This window comes from Caloenas nicobarica, chromosome Z, assembly GCF_036013445.1.
Source record: "Caloenas nicobarica isolate bCalNic1 chromosome Z, bCalNic1.hap1, whole genome shotgun sequence".
Lineage (NCBI taxonomy): Eukaryota > Metazoa > Chordata > Aves > Columbiformes > Columbidae > Caloenas > Caloenas nicobarica.
Window position 1 is genome coordinate 48,945,770 of NC_088284.1, and position 16,788 is coordinate 48,962,557.

Below are 16,788 nucleotides of genomic sequence, written 5' to 3' on the forward strand. Positions count from 1 at the left end.
ATATTGTCTTGAGTTCTGAGTTATTGCAGAGTGTTTTCATCTGTTCACCCATTGGGAATATAGAGAAGACAAAACTGTAAACAGTGGAGTATAAACAGCTGTGTAAGAACAGAGGATTCACCCACAGTGCAAACTGATAAGTACAAATAGGCCCTCTTATCATAGACTGTGATAGGCAGCTTCATTCGTTCACCTTCATCTAAATGACATGACTCTCAGTTTCATCTAATGATTTCCCTGAAGTCTGATCCAGAAGGACTTGTGGAGATATGAATCATTTGTTTCCTGTTTCTGCCCTCGCTACAAACATCATCATAAGTCAAAGGGAAATTACTTCACAGTAACAGAATCATAGAATACCAGGCTGGAATGGACCACGAGGATCACCTGGTCCAATGTTTCTTGTCAAAAGCACAGTCTAGACAAGATGGCCCAGCACCCTGTCCAGCTGAATCTTAAAAAGGTCCAATGCTGGGGAAACCACCACTTCCCTGGGGAGATTATTGCAGTGGCTGATTGTTCTCATTGTGAAAAATTTCCCTCTTGTGTCCAAGCAGAACAGGAGTCCAGGAGTAACCTGTACCCATAACCCTCATCTTTTCCATGTGACTTCTTGTAAAAAGGGAGTCTCCATCTCCTTTGTAGCCACCCTTTAAGCACTGGAACCTACCTCAAACTTTTATTACAGATATGAATTTGAATTTGTTTCTCACATTATCTAAGGAGTCCATTAGATGTCAGTTGCTTCTGTGTTCAAAGAAATCATCTCACTTCAGCTGTATGGGAATGAAGGGAAGAGGTCCAATGCTTTCTGAAAGAGGGCTTAGGGATACTTGTTGAGTTGGAGCACTGTCAAAAGATGTCAGACCTCAAGGTGTTTGCCAAAACAAATGAAAAGATTAGACACTCAGCTGCATGCATAGTTGTATCTTCAAATAAAGCCATGCTTTACTGCTTTTAAACCATAGTTTGACCCTGCGTAGACAGTAACTCTTTCTCTAGACAGGCAAACTCTACTGCAAAGTGTTCTCAAAAACAGCGTTTTGATTACCCAAAATATGGAGAAAAAGTCCACTAGCAAAGTCATCCTCTATTTGAGGAAAGGGACTAAATTAATATTGTAAGGAACCAGGTATGTTACTGTTCTATAAATAAATATACAAAATATTAGTGGAATAGCAGGAATCAAATTTTGGGGATTTTTTCAGATGCTGGGAAAGAGGTATTAGGAGCATGCATACAACATGAACAATGACATGGATCAGTGAATGAGGTTTGGTTCTGTCTTATTAGAAAATGAATTTTATTCTCATTTTTTCAAAAGTGATCTTGCGTAATATTTCAGTTTTTCCCAGATTGCAGATATGACAAATTGTTGGCTCCTTCAATCAGCAATATGGAGTCTGAGCAATCTAGGGACTATCAAGCAATACAAAATGTGCTTAGCTGTCAAGATAAACCAAGTCTATGATATCCTGGTCAGGCAGATCTTTCTCTAGACCAAAACGTACTGTATCTACTGTGATGAAATGCAGGTGAGGTGATTTGGCAGGGTTTCCTTCCCAGAAAAATGCTGTAAAAACATTTTGCACCTAATATTCCTGTCTTGCCATATGTTTGATGTTGAAAAGTTGTCGTGTCTGGACTCTGTAGCCACTGCTTCTCCTTCAGGGGTATATGGTGGAGTCTCCTAATGCTGGCTTCCCACTGCAGAAGGCTGGGCCCTGTGGCTTGCTTTGTGACCTCAAGTAGAAGGCAACCGCTGCGTGTGCATGTGCACATACATGCTTGTTTGTGGAAGAAAAAATACCCTGGAATATAAGGCAACACCTCTATGTTCAGTGTGAAATGAAATGTGTGTGTGTGCACATATATACACATGCGTATGTACACACATCCATATGCACATACACACACGTGCAAACAGACCCAAAACAGCAAGGGGCAATGCATATCCAGATGACAGCAGCTCGTTAGGAGACGTTTTCCCCTTTGCCCTCTCTGCCAGGTGCAGACGCTCCAGGGCTGCCTGAGGTCTTTTGGACCTGAATCCAAACCCAGTCCCTCCTACTGTGAAGTCTTTCCTTGGCACTGCTTCCAGTTGGTCACAGTGCTCAGGGCTGTGCCATGAGAAGGCTCACGGGACAAGCCTGGCACCAGGAATCCCCAGGCAGCACCCGTGGGGTGCTGCCCCCGTGTCAGACTTGCAGAGGGGGTCGTCACTGTCCCAGTCATCCTCCTGCTCTCCCCGCCAAGGGTCTTGGCGCTCCCCCCGACCCAGGCCCCATCCAGTTGCTTTAAATGAAAAAAACATTGCTCTAAATCTTAGCTGAGCACTGCAAGATTGCAAAAGCAGGGAGGGGGAAGTAATATAACTGAGGTTATGGCAGGAGCTGGAAATAGTATGGGGTTCACAAGGCTGTAAATCTCCAGAAGAGTCGGAATTTAAAATAATATGATACTGAGGGAACACAGAATACGATGTAGCTACTTCTCATTTCTATTGATCTGAAAGAGGAACTTTGCTTTATCTCAATTACAGTGTACCTGATGGTTTAACTGTCCTTTTTAAGACCTGTGTCTAAAACTGGAAATAACCCATCTGCTCTTAGGTTCTTTTGTTAACTTTAAAATCGGTGGAATTAGGGAGAAAAAATTATATTAAAATTACTGCATTCATTTAATTGAATGTTTGTTTCCATATACCAAGTAATAAATAATCATCATGGAAATTTACAGAAAGTGCTTTTGTTGCCACATATTTTATATTTGTTACTGAAGATTATATTTTTTGTAGAGGCCATTCTCCACATAGACTTCTTGAAAATTTCCTTTCAAACTACTGGTAGTAGTCACTGGAGATGTTGGAAACTGTTGTGATTTGATTCATAGCAATCATTTTAAACAATTTTATGGACAAATTCAACCCTAATTCTCAGTCTATTTTGGAGGTAACTATTTGATATACACCACCATAAACAAATGAAAAGAATTCCTTTCAGAACCACAAAAGACATTGTAGTTAACAGATGGGATGATGGGTAGGAAAATAGGCAGCAAACTGAAGTAGTAATTGACCACATAGGGACTGTCTTTAAGTAATTTAAAACCAGAAACATTTCAGGTGCATATCATTAATTTAATTTAAATGTAATATGTTTTCAGCTGAGGCCAATTATTCCCAAATGTAGTCTGAGGTTTTACAGCTATGGTAAAGATCTTTGTCTTGCTCTGTTGTTAATCCTATGAATACATTTTTTCATAACTTCATGTGGTTTACCATTTAATTACTTTCATATCAGATTTAAATTAAGTACATTTTTGAGCTGTAACCTGAAATGTTTGGAGAAATATAAGCCATGTGCTTTTCATACCAAGAAGGAGATATCGTATTACAGTTTTTTGCACTGTCTTGTTTCCACACAAAACACCTATATCCTCAGTGTTCCCAGCTCAGTTAGATTTATCATTTCCATACAAATTACTGAGGAAGCATTTTGAGTTATACACTGTTCATACTTAGAGAACTGTGAATAAAGAATCTTTTTCTTCATGAAGCAAAGTTATTTCATGCTGTCGTTGCTCCCTCTGTTACTCGTCCCTTTCATATATTCCTTGCCCTTGCCCTCCATTAGGTATTTCTCAGAGAACAACCACAGCATTCACTAATGCGTTTCCTTTCCTTGAAATACAGTTCCCTAACGGCAGACTAGAAGACACACCTTATATATTTATAAATAGATATGTTTATGAACAAACTCAGTCTTGACATGTTGAAAAGCATGAAGTGATAAAAGTGTGAGGATTTTCTTGTTCATTAACTTGCAAACCCAAACATTCCCAAACAAAAGGGTGTATGGAAGCAAGGTCTGTAGTTTTCAGTGCAAGTTTGCTGCTGACTTTGCTGTGGCCTGCACTTTTGCATCCTATAAAATATAAGTACTGGTTTTTCATCAACATTTTATGATGTCTTTGCTTGTAATTGGTGAATGGTTTTGTAATTTCTTTACTCATTCTGTTATACAAATATCTGATGTAAGCAGTTTAACTCTTAGCAGTCCTCTGCTGTTGGTGTCTATTAAGACTGCTTTTATGGAAAAACCTACCCTGTGTTAAAAGAAGCAAATCCACCCAAACCAATGCAGAATTAACTTCCAAAACATACAGGGTGCTTTAAGCTCACCCCTCCTCCTTGCTCTGGGACACTCAGCAAAAGCCACAGCAGCGAACGGTGCAAGTCCTGCTTACCCACCTCAGCCCCAAGCTGGTGGCTTTGGCTGACTCTGTGTTGGAGGTGCGAAGCCACTGACTTAGTGGTGGAGAAGGTCAGGGTTTTGGGATCTGTTATCGGCCAGGAGCCTCGTGATGAAAGCTGATGCCAAACTGCTGAAGGTGGTAGCCTTCTAAGCTGCCCTAAGTAGACTCAAAATTACAGGCCTAGTTAGGCTAAGTATTTTTCCTAACCGTGTTTTGTCTGAGGAGTGGGGTTAATTCTGGACTGAGTGCCTGCCTCAGTCATGGGCACTGTGTCATTGGGACCCTGTGTAAGTTATTTAGGTTTGTGTTGTTGTTTCTCCTGTAAACAACAAAATCGTGCTTCACCTAAGGGGAAGTTCATGAGGTACAAGGGAATTTGTACTGCAGACAAGCTAAGCAGCCTGATGATAGATTATGCTTAGTGCTAGATATGACATGAAGGCATTACCAAAAGGCATCTTCTGCTCCACAGAAGATTACTGTATTAACTAGCTGTGGGGTTCTTGGGCTTGGTGCAGGCTATCTGACTGTAGACATACTGTGTTCCGATGTAGGTAGCACTTCTGTGAGAGACGTTGTTCATGGCTCTGAAATGAGTGGGTACATTTCGTAATGACAAATGGTCTTGAGGCCAGAACCAAAGCCCGTTGAAGTCATTGGGAAAAACTCTTCAGCTTCAAAGGGGTTTGGATTAAGAAATGTTCATCTTGTTCTTTAAGATGAACATTCCCCAATTTGTAATCATGGTATTATTAAAGCATGGTTTAAAAATATATTTTTTAAATAGCTTCTATCACAGAGAGCGAACATTGTACTCTTTTCTGAATAATGTAAAAATCTTGTGATTTTTTTTTTTTTTAATGTGACAGTGTGACATTTTAACACCTTAAATTGTTCTGTTCATACCAAAAAGTATTCATGGCACATACTGTAATTTCTTGTAATAGTTTTATTCACTAGCCTATTGCCCTTGGGAAAAATATTTGCCAAAATAACATGCATGAAAACCCAGGTTTTTTTTTTTTTTCAAAATGTCTAAAGCTGCAAGGTCAGTAGTGTCTATAGATCGTAATTAGGTGTTTTGCAAGTCACTCTTATCTTTGTCAGAGGAGCAGACTGACCTCAAACTAAAAGGATTTACATGTCTTTAGGTTAGCAATTACCAACAGAATTCATTCTTTTAGATTGGAGTCTGAGGTCCAGGGATCTTGGGGGCAAGGCTAGGGCCACATCCCAGCTGAGTTTCCCCTGGCCAGCCTGGTCCCTTCCCTGCTGGCCCCCAGCTCTGAGGTCTTTCTTCCCTTCTTCCACGTATTGATACTCGGGGTCTGTCCCAGGAGACCGAGTCCATCAAGGCCACTGTGACAACTCCGTGTGGGTCTAGCGAAAGTGATGGTGGACACTAACAGCTGCTCAGGACCACAGCAAGATGTCATGGGGTCTGGTGAGATTTCACGTCGCTCTCTTCATAAAAAGCACCGACAATAAACACATGCTCATCTTTGTCTTATCAGGCATCTTCTCTGTTGGCAAGGTAATGAAAACAGGTTTTCAGGCAGGGTTGTTAGGCTTCTTCTCTCCAGGATGGAAACGCAGCCCTGCAGTCCTACCTCCAGGACTTCTGATTCTGGCTGGCCTCTGGAATCGGGGAGATGTGCAATCATGAAGGAAGAAGCTTTTTAGAATCACAGAAGGCATTTTGTGCAAGTCCAGTGCAGGTTTTAGATTAATTGATTTTTTGTAAAAATCAATTTACATGTTCTTTTATTTGAGTTTCATACACCAGGCTTAATATACTGTGCCTTAATGTATCGATTTGGTAATAATGTAACTTCCACTTTTATCTAGTCACTCTGCTTTCACTTGCAGTTTTTCAAGACACTGTTATCAATGCGTGCGCTTGTGTAGATACTTTCACCTGGTATTTCTCCCTGAGTGATTTTTCTGTGAATACTGCATTACAAGTCAAGATGTTATATTTCTACTAAACATTGCAATGTCATGTCAAAATAATTAAGGTGTGATTTTTCCTAAGAAAGTCCTTAGTTTGCATTGTTCTGAGGAAATGCTAGACCTGATTCTTCAAATTCCACTGAAGCTAGAATAATTTTAAAATTGACCTTGAAGTGAATTGCACATACTTGAAATTCTTATTTGTTTAGATTCCTGGTGTACACACATGCATATGCATACCTTTGTACTCTCACAGAGGCTGAGTAGACTATTGAATAAATACGTATTACTTGCAAAACTGGCCAATATTTCCCCATGTTTGAGAAACTGTATTAAATAAACTGAACTTCCTCACATAACAGAGTCAAATACAACGTTGTTCTGGCAAAGGATGCACTTCCAGTACTTTTTAGAGAGTATTTAAAAAATATCGATTTAAAAAATGTATTTAAAAATAAAACAATCCCAGGAAAATGTACAAGGAAAAGAGATTGGGCAGTAAGTCCCACTGTTTCAGGGATGAAATCCAGTGAGCTACCGGCAAAGAATTTCTTGTGTTTTGGAAAGTAAGCTTACATTTCACCATTTCACCTGGCATTATAAACTTTTATAAATGAAGGAAATTGGAAATTATGATCTTGTCTTCTGCTTTTATAGATCATAACCTCTCTTTCGAGTGTAGTTTTCTGCACTGATGTTGATTATAAGGTACAAACTGACCCAACTCATTTAAGAACCAACCTCAAGAAAAATTTTCTTTTCTATTACATTGTTTTACTTATGCCATGGTCCAATCCCCACAAGGAGATGCCAGCCCCGTTTGGAAAAGCAAGTGAGAATCATCAGTGAACTGAGCTGGTAAGCTCTGCCGTACCTGTGCTGGTTTTGCTGAACTCAGGAGGAGAGATGCTATATCACCAGTTCTTTGGAGTGAATCCTGACTGTCATAGGGTTTGGCATTTCTGGTTGATCTAGATATAATTTGAAAATCTGCCACCTTTGAAAGCTGACTTTCCTTTAGAATAGAACATACTAGAGATAAACTAGGCTGATTCACTGTACTGCAATTCAAGTTCCAGCTAGTGGTGAAAATCAAATGTGTAAAACTGGCTTGTTCTTGGTCTCTGACCTTGATCACTTCTTTGTCTTGACTTTCACTTATCAGAGTAAAATAAAACAACCCAAACCCCAGACAAACAAAAAAAACCCCAACAACAACCACCACCACCAACAACTTGAACAGCAGTACTTCAGAATACATCTTTTCTAAGGACTCACAATTGTTAAGACATCTTACATTTCAGACCTACAGATATGCAGGTTGTATAAAAGTCTTGTGTAGGAAGCAGAAGTGAGATTTTCAGTTTATACTAAATAGGAAAAAAGCTGACATATCAGAAAAAAAAATGTAGTGCTAAAAGATGTGACAGAAGAATTTTTCAAGAGAGTTTTTCTGTTTTAACGAGTTAACCTTACTGTACCACCAAACCTATTTGTAGGTCTCACTTAGCAAGAAAAAGAATATGGAAGATGGAGATTCCTTTTTATGTTTGACATTTATTGTGCCATATGCTTTTCTGTACAAGCCAGATGTGAAAAGACTTGTAACTATATGTTTGACGTAAGACACAAAAATAGTGCTCGGGGCTATTGTGACTAATGCTGAACATAGACCTCAAAAACGAGAGCTGTGATGAGAGAGTAAAATGTCCTAAGAGTCGTGTTTAAAAAAATAACTTTCTCCTTTACCTGGAGTATTACTGAATATGTATTACTGAATATTACTGCCAGTGTAGAAACTGTGTCTCATTAAAGGTAATGGCTGTGATCTCTTGGACTTCCCTGCTTATTGTGCTGCAGGTGGCAGCACAAAACTGTTGGCTGTAAAGGAGACAGGGGGAAACAGAGATGTGCAGTTACAGGCAGTGACAGCCTCTCTAACAACAATTCATTGTTCTACTGGAATCACTAGAGGATTTGAACAAGATGTATTTCAACCCCAAGTGTAGCTTTGACCTGTGATTTCCAGGTGGCATTTTGCATATCAAATGAAGTAGGTATGTGGGTGTCTTTAAATAATTACCTCTGAAATGTGAAGATGCAACTGAAAGGAAAATGGAAAAGTTTAACTGAAACTATTTTCCGTGGAAATAGAGATGTTTTGAATATTATATTTCTGCAGTAGGTAGATTTTTGCAAGTGCACTTGCAATAGGACAGCATTAAGAAACTGTAGAAAAAATCGAAATGTGATTACAAAAATCATAAATCACAGAAAGACTTCTAAGAAACATGCCAGGTCTTTTCACAACTGTGAGATGGGACAGGAGAGATAGATAGTGAAACGTTTCATTGTTGTACTTTTGAAATTCAGTTTGTGTATGTGCTTTTGTGTCATTGAGAACTTATGAACTCGTGCTGTACTGTGTTCAATAACAGGACAAAAACGCTGATAAACTTGTGCATCAGCATGTCTTGATTTACCAGTAAGCCCTCAATAAATTTTCTAAGAGGCCAGAGTTTGTGCATTTTTCTCAGAAACAGGAGTCTATTAGCATTATTCCTTAAACTAGGTAACGTTGTTAAAAAAAAAAAAGCCCACTATGTTGTCAATTAATTTCACAATCTTAAAAAATGCCCATCAAAACCTCCAGGGTTTAATAAAATGAAAGGCACTGAATGAGGCAGATGCTTTTTGGAATATCCCAGTGAGTTGTGATAGTCAGACAGATTTGCCCATATGCTTCATTTCACACTTTCTCAAAGGTTTTTATTGATTTGGTTGAAGTGTTGTATGAACATAGCATTGCCAATAACAGAGTATTAAGATGTGTTACCCATGATGGCACTGTAGCTATGAGTTTATTTGGAATCCTTTGTAATACAACAAAACATCTTGTGTTGACAAACTTATGGAAAACTAGGTAATTGAGTCAGTCATTTAATGCCTAGTTCATCTCCTGTAAAATGAAGCTCTGTACTTGAGTAATACTATTATTTCAACAGTAATATTGTTTTACCAGGACATCAGTCTTCCAAGCTTCCACCTTTGCGCCTTACGTCTTATTTTAGTGACAGAACTCCTGCTACTGCAGATGGCACTTTGGTATATGTTTGGCTTTGTTCCTACTTCCATAAATTTCATTTGCAGCTATGCACATGTTTTGTACTACATATATAATCCATCACAGTTGATGTTCCTTCTGCAGTTTCTTCTATGTCCATTAGATTTACTTATAAGGCATAGTTTTTACTATTTACTTCTGTTTCAGTAAAGAATTCATGTTTCTGCATCTTGATAATACGTTTTTTCTTTAGTGACAAAGGACCAGTCCTTTAAGGTCCTTAACCAGTTTCAGTAAAGATGGCAAGTATAACTAGAAGACAATGAAAACATAATCCAAAGGAATATACAGAGAAAACAATAGCTATATGTCTATACAGCTTATGTCTGTGGTTTTTATAATTTGTAAGCTGTATTGCACTTACAGCATTTTCAGATTCACTAATACATCTTGGTCTAGATCTGCTTGTTGCTGAAATCCTGTGGAGTAAGTGGAATATGCTCCTTCTTGTTATATATTCACATCCATTTTAGTTTTAGAAAAGGTCACTCATAACTCCATGTTACTGAACTATATTTATATCAGAGATAAGTGTGTGATGCTCCATTTTTCCACTATGATAATTAAATGCCACATAATGACCTTAGTGGCACTTAATTGTTGCATAGAAACATTCCCCTTCAGGTTTATCACAGACAGAAACAGTAAAGGTGTGGTGCTTGTCAGCTTCCAGAGATTCAGGCTTTAATAAGTACTGATGGTTATATATTACACCAAACCAGTCTTCCAAATAAGTAGATATTGCCTCATCACAGTTTACTGCAAGTATAAGTATTTTTCTTGCCTACATTCACAAGGCTTTTATTTTTCCCGTTTTCCATGATTGAGTCTTGCATTTAAATGAGATGATTCTCTAGGGAAGGACAAATGTAGCAACTTAACAAACTTTCTTTTCTTTTAGGCTCCATTAATTCAGTGTTTTCCTTCCCTCCTCCCTCACTCTTTTGAAAAAGCAAGTAAATATTTATTTTGGAGCAAAATAAAGGCAGTCTCTCTACCATACCTTTTTTTTTTTTTTTTTTTTTTTTTCCCCCTGATGTGTAGGATCAGGGGCAGCTATGTTGCCTTTTTTGGTTTTTGGTCTGAGGTCGTAAAATACTTGTTCTGTAGACCTTTGACTTGTCAAATAAACATAAACCAGCTAAGAAAAACAAACCATTTAAGACTCTGCTGTTTGGACTCTGTACGCTAGTATTTTTTGCTCTCAGTTGTTGACCATGAAATGCCTGCTCATGTGTAGCAAAATAACTGTGTAGAAGAAGAAATTCCTCTCTTCCCTAAACCTTTTTACAATGATGATACATTAGTGAGTCCACTCCAACCAGGAAAGCTCATTGGTTTTGTTATAGAAAGTCTTTGTCAATAATTCCTAGATTTCCATGAAATTTCAAAAACCAGCTGGATGAAAACTTTAAAGTCTTTGCTAAAACTTTTTTTAAGTCTAAGAATTAGCTTACATATTAAGTTTAAATCTGAACTTCTGTATAAATACACTATAATTTTGTATTTGCAATTACAGCTTTAAAGCTGTGTATTCTATATCTGTTTCTTCATAATAATCCTGAAGGGGTGAGTGATATATAAAATTTAAGTTGTGTTGGTTTCCAGCATTTCACTGTAGCATTTCATTTTCAGCACTTGTTTGTGGTTTTGACAATTTTTTGAAAAATTTTTACAAGCTTAACCTTTTAGACTTATATTTTCTCTGTGCTGTAAAAAAGTAGCAGGCGCTAGAAAAAATGGATGAGTAGAGCAGAGACAAATTCTGAAACTAAACGTAATAGTGGTCTCCATAGTTTAATACAGGCCACTGTAGTAAATAGATAATACCTCTAAATGGTTGGGCATCTAGCAGAAAGATTAACAAAAGAAGCCTCCTGCCAGAGTTCAAGCTCTCTGTAGTTCATTTTGAAATGATTTAAAACTTTGTTTGAACACCAGTCCAAAAAGTTATGTTTTCTTAATTTGTAGTTTTCTGTTTCAGTAGAAATATTCTGCATGGCTGCCTCAGCTGAATAGCTTGGATATTCAAACAGTTTCCTTTGGTTACTGTCATTGCACTAAAGACTTGCAAATATCCATGTTTGTAGAAAATTGGCAGCTTCCATATTAGTTCAGAACTTGTGTTTTTCTTTTCCTTCCTCATTTCAAAGGACTGGATTTTGCCAGGAGATCAAACTGTGGTTACAAAATACAGCTTCTGATATGTACTTCATATTTTATCTAACAGTGTCTCTTTCAATTTTTTTACTCCCCCCCCCACCAAGAAGTGTCACTTAATGACCATTTGGAAGTGAGTTTAATATTGATGTTGTGTGTGTTTGGTGTTGTTCATTTCAACATGAAGATGTCATGGTCTTATGTATGAAGTGTAATGCAAAGTTTCTGTTTGCTTTCCATCCTGCATTACTGGCTTGTCTTGTTCTTAAATGCAATTAGTGAAAATTCATCTGTGGTCTAATACTGCAGGTCACTGCTCAGATTTGTAAATCTCTTTTAAATTTTTGAATAGCATGAAGCTTGAAACTAATGCATAAGTGTAAAATTTCATAGGGCCCACAAATTTGTATGCTGTTACTGAGTAAAGCTTGGGTTTTATGTAGCACTGGTGTAGGAGTTTCACACAAACAGCTTCAATACTCACCTAGCATTTGCTTATTTTAATTAATTCTGAAATGCATTTTCTGTTTAAATGAAACATGAAGAATCCTGCTTTGATGCATTAATTTCTTCCAGTGCATACTTTGGAGTGTCATGTAAAGATGATGATTTATAATGAAGTTCATTTAATGTGATTCATTTCTTAGCAGTCTCAAAGCACTTTATAGTTGGAGAATTATACTTCAAATTAATTTAAAAATTAAACAGTAAAGTAGTGACAATCATCTGCTATTCATCAAGTGTAAAAAGCTCCCATCTAAGAAATCATTTATAACTGTCTGAGGAAGAATCACCAAAACACTTTGTAAATACGCATTACTGTCCTGTCATTGCATAGGCTTACATTAACAAGGATCTTCAACATTGAAACTGAAAACATTTCCAGTCCAATAGATACGGGCATTGTAGCCAACATCATATCCATGGAGGCACAGGTGGTCATATCCTCTGTGTTACTCACATGGCTTAGACACAAAGGACTGAAGTGAGTTGTGGTAGAAGGACTACAGAAAGTAAAGTCACCCCCATGTCCTCCCTGTGGTGAGCGATGACACTTTGCATACCACTGCTACTTTATGTACGAGGAGATTAAACAGGAGAAACAAAGCATGTCAAGAAGCAGTGCAAGAATGTATTGAAAAGAAAATGCTTGAAAGCAAGTAAGAGGGTAGAGAAGTTAAGCATTAGCTGTACTGTGTAATATGAAATGGCAGGTTTTCCAACGGTAAAATTAAGTTTGTACTACCTTGCACTCCTGTTAAACTTGCAGAGCCAACACAGCTGGGAGGGTGCAACCCTGCTCTCCTCCCTTTCTTTCCTATCAACAAGACAGTTTGGCAATTTCCATTTAGGTTTGTATGTGCGCTCCCTCTGATGACATCGGAGTTGCACAGCTATTACTAATGACATAATCTGAAAACTGTGGGTATGTTTACATGTTCTTAATAATCTAATTTGTCTTGCAGAATTGTTATTACTGCTGATTATGTATTTCAGTTCCTTGAATATGGCTTCATTAACATAGCTACCAAATTGTCCTGTGACTCGGGCTGACCTCAGAGATCTTTATTGACTTCTCTATGACAAGGATACTTAGATTTAATTTTTAATGCATTGCGGGAGCTACAGCAGGTGCAGCATTACCAGATGTCACACATAATATCTGGCAGAATTCTAAAACGCCACACCTGGAGGCAGGAAACTGTATTAGTACTTTATTCTTCAAAGCCAACCTTGAAAACAAGATTCAGCAGGACTTTGAAGTCTCAAAAACAACATTAAAGTTCCTATCACTCAACTTCATATGTTCAAATCTTGTAATTTTCAATGGTTAGTGTTTTTGCATGCAACACAAGAAACTCCAGATGTTCAGTTATCTTACCCATTCTATAAGTTGTCCAAATCCACAAGGTCAAGAGAATGGATCTGAGGTCTGGAAGTGATGCTGAAGCGAAAGAGGTGTAATAGGGATCCTCAGCATGTATAGATCTGGGGGACTGGCTCTGAGGCAAGGCAGGAAATTTACTTGAGGAGATATCAGGGGTAAAATTTCGACATTGGTTTATACTACTGTGTAATAATTCAATACTGAGTGGAAGGTTTCGACCAGAAAACAATGCTATTTGGAGCAGATTTACAGTAGCAGCAAAAAAACCCAAATGGGAAAGTGCACTTACATGAACTCTTGTTTTAAAACAACGTATGTGACGTGCTGAAAGGAAGCAAGTGTAATAGTTTGTAATTTGTCAGTAGTTCAATTTTATAATCTCATTAATTTGTATGTGACTGAAATTTGACTTCATTTTTGCTCCCATTAAAAAGCGTCAGCAATACCCACCCACAACAGGTCCAGTTTTAGTAATGATATGAAAAATGATACTGGAGAAATCTTTTCATAGGCTTACATTATTAAGAATAGTTTATAAGTTCTGCCCCACATTAAGAAGCAAAATATTTGTGCCAGAGGCACACGGCACGTCTCGCATCAGCATGACATGGACTGGGCCCGTACAGAGAGATAATAATCCAACACCTTTCTATTTGCAACCTTGCTATTGAGGTTGCAAAGCCTCTGGAAACAAGGGCACACAGTGAAGGAGACGAGGGCATCCAACTGGGAAGTCAAGTCTGTGTACAGCCTCCTGCTGTACTTCATGCTGGAGACCAGGGTAATATGGGGGCTGGGGCTGCATCTTGTTTCTTGTCTGAGTCTACTCACAGCAGTGGGTTAAGAAAAGTGGGCAAGAAGGACAGGCAGGGACTCTATGCCACTGATTCAAGGCTCAGAGCTGTAGCAAAGAGCCATGTGGAGCTATAGTTTTTCCACAAACAGTAGATGCTTCTGTGGTTCTTCACGTTGTGATTGACCCACATGTAACGAGTTGTTGGCACAGCCAAAAGAATAACTGCTCTCCTCTGCAAGCACTGACGTCCCCTTGACAAGTGCAGCGTGCTTTGTAGCAGGAAGATATTGCAGCAACAGCAAAGCAGGAAGGACATTTAATAGGTCAGAGGAATTTAAATAGTATTTTAATAGTAAAGTTGAAAGAGGTCAGTGCAGTAATATGTCAACACCCTAGCTTTCCATGCCAAGTGGCTTTTATTTAAATAATCACTCAACTTTTTGCTCTTGACGTTGTCCGTGGAGAATTCTTGACCAGTTGAAACAGATGATGCAGCAATGTGAGAGAGCAACGTCAGCTCTAGAAAGACGCAGAAATACAGAAAAAGTGCATGTTATTCCTGAGGTGAGAGATGGAAAGGAGAGAGCAGGATGGAACAGTTCCTGAAATGTTTGCTGGATTAGACTGCACCCAGGCAATTCTAATTCATTTTACAATGAGTAAATGCTGCTGAGCCCCTCTGTCATCTTGTTTGGTAGTATTCATATGCTGAACATTATCAGAGGATAACCATAAATAACATTAAATAATTCAAACCCTCACACATGCAGTTTCAAAGTGGAATATAGAGATTAACTTTATTGACTCACATTAATGCTGAAAAGAGCTGCATGGTAAAATCCTCAAGCATTACTGTTATTCAACAACTCTCTCGCTGGGGTTTCCTAGAGCTTATCATCTATGTTCTTCTGAGAATGTAGTTTAGCAAGTGCCTATATATTAAAGATAAGATATTTAGATGAGTGTTTAGGTTTCCTACAGATGGAATATCATGTGGCTGGAGGGGAGAGGACAGAAAGAAGATTAAGCTTGTGTTTCAAATTCTAATGAACTACAAGTGGACTTAGAACACAAAGATGACGTAAACCCCTTGCAAAATAGACCTCTATAGCTTTCTTCTGAGGATTGCGTGAGGTATCACAGTCCTGTTTAAGTTTCTGTGGTAAACACTGTTTTCAGACTTTTTTAATGCTTGCTCATTTTCCAGCTATACTTAATTGACATTATATTGGATAATGGAAAAAGTTAATTCTGATCTTTCATCATTTTGGTAGTGTGTTCTTTTTTTAATTATTGTCATTGGTTTGGGATTTTAATTTGCATTTTAATAAGTTTAATTAAGCAATTGGTGAATATTTATCGTCAGAAAAATTAGTTAGTGATTTTAAAAAAAAAGAACTGAAGGGAAAAAAGGAAGGAAGATCTAAAAATAGTTTATAGCAAGGAAAGTAAATCAGAGCTTTATGATGGAAGTTGCATGATCCACAAGGCATACAGAATGATAAACAACTGAGATTAGGTCGACTGATCAAAAATGTTTGACTATAAGATGCTAATAAACCAGGTTACTACTTTATAGGCAACAAATTTTTCATGTAGGAAACAAAGGTTGCTTGAACAATGTTCCTGACATTTCTAGTTACACAGAACCATATGAAAGTTTGAGATTGTGTTGCAATTAATATTTTTTCCACGAGATGGCACAAGAAGTCAATCATTCTCTTGCCATAACAGCAGTGTTGTTTTCTGTATTTTGATTCTGACAGACAGGTATGCCCTAATAGCCTACTAAGCAATTACAATATAATGTTCCCAGCTGAGAGTTTGGAATTTGTTATTGTGCATTAATAACTGAGAGATAAGCATGTGGCAAGGGGAGCACTTTTTATTTGTTGACTAGGGGACACAAAATAGTATTACCATAGCGGAATTGTTTTTAACTAATATACATAAATATTCATGGAACTCACATGAATTAAATTACAAAGGCATCTGTTACACCATGAGGGACTTAGTGCTACAATGGGCACTTAATGCACGATTGGAAAACAGTGTCTAAAATAACCCTCTCAACCCAATCCCTCTTCATGGAGCTAAGATACTAAAATTTATAATAAATCCCTGGTGGAGTCTACCGAAATATTAAGCATAATGAGATTATGGGGAAAAAAAAGAAAAATAGGCAATGGCGGCAGTTTCAATCAAATTTTTTCACAAGTCCCACTGAAAAATACCTTCATAACTGGATGCCATGAAATGCCATGGTCTATCTTGTCAATTAGTAACTGAAGAAGTAATAGTGAATATCATAAGAGTACAGTTTACAACAGCTAAACATGCCAGTGTGGCCTAAAGGGCATCCATGAGAAATCACAGTGGGTTTTGATCAAGATTTCTCTGATCTTTCTGAAGTGAAGTAGCCACTCTGAGGATTGTCTTTAGAGATCTATCATCACTGGGTAATTTGCAGCCATCAGTACTGGTCATGTTGATGTCCACATCTGCATTTTCCAGATTATAAAAGCACTTCTTTTTCTTACAGAAAACACTAAAATATGAATATTTTTATTGCCATTGTTCTTCCTGTTGAAAATGGCCACGCTGGCAACT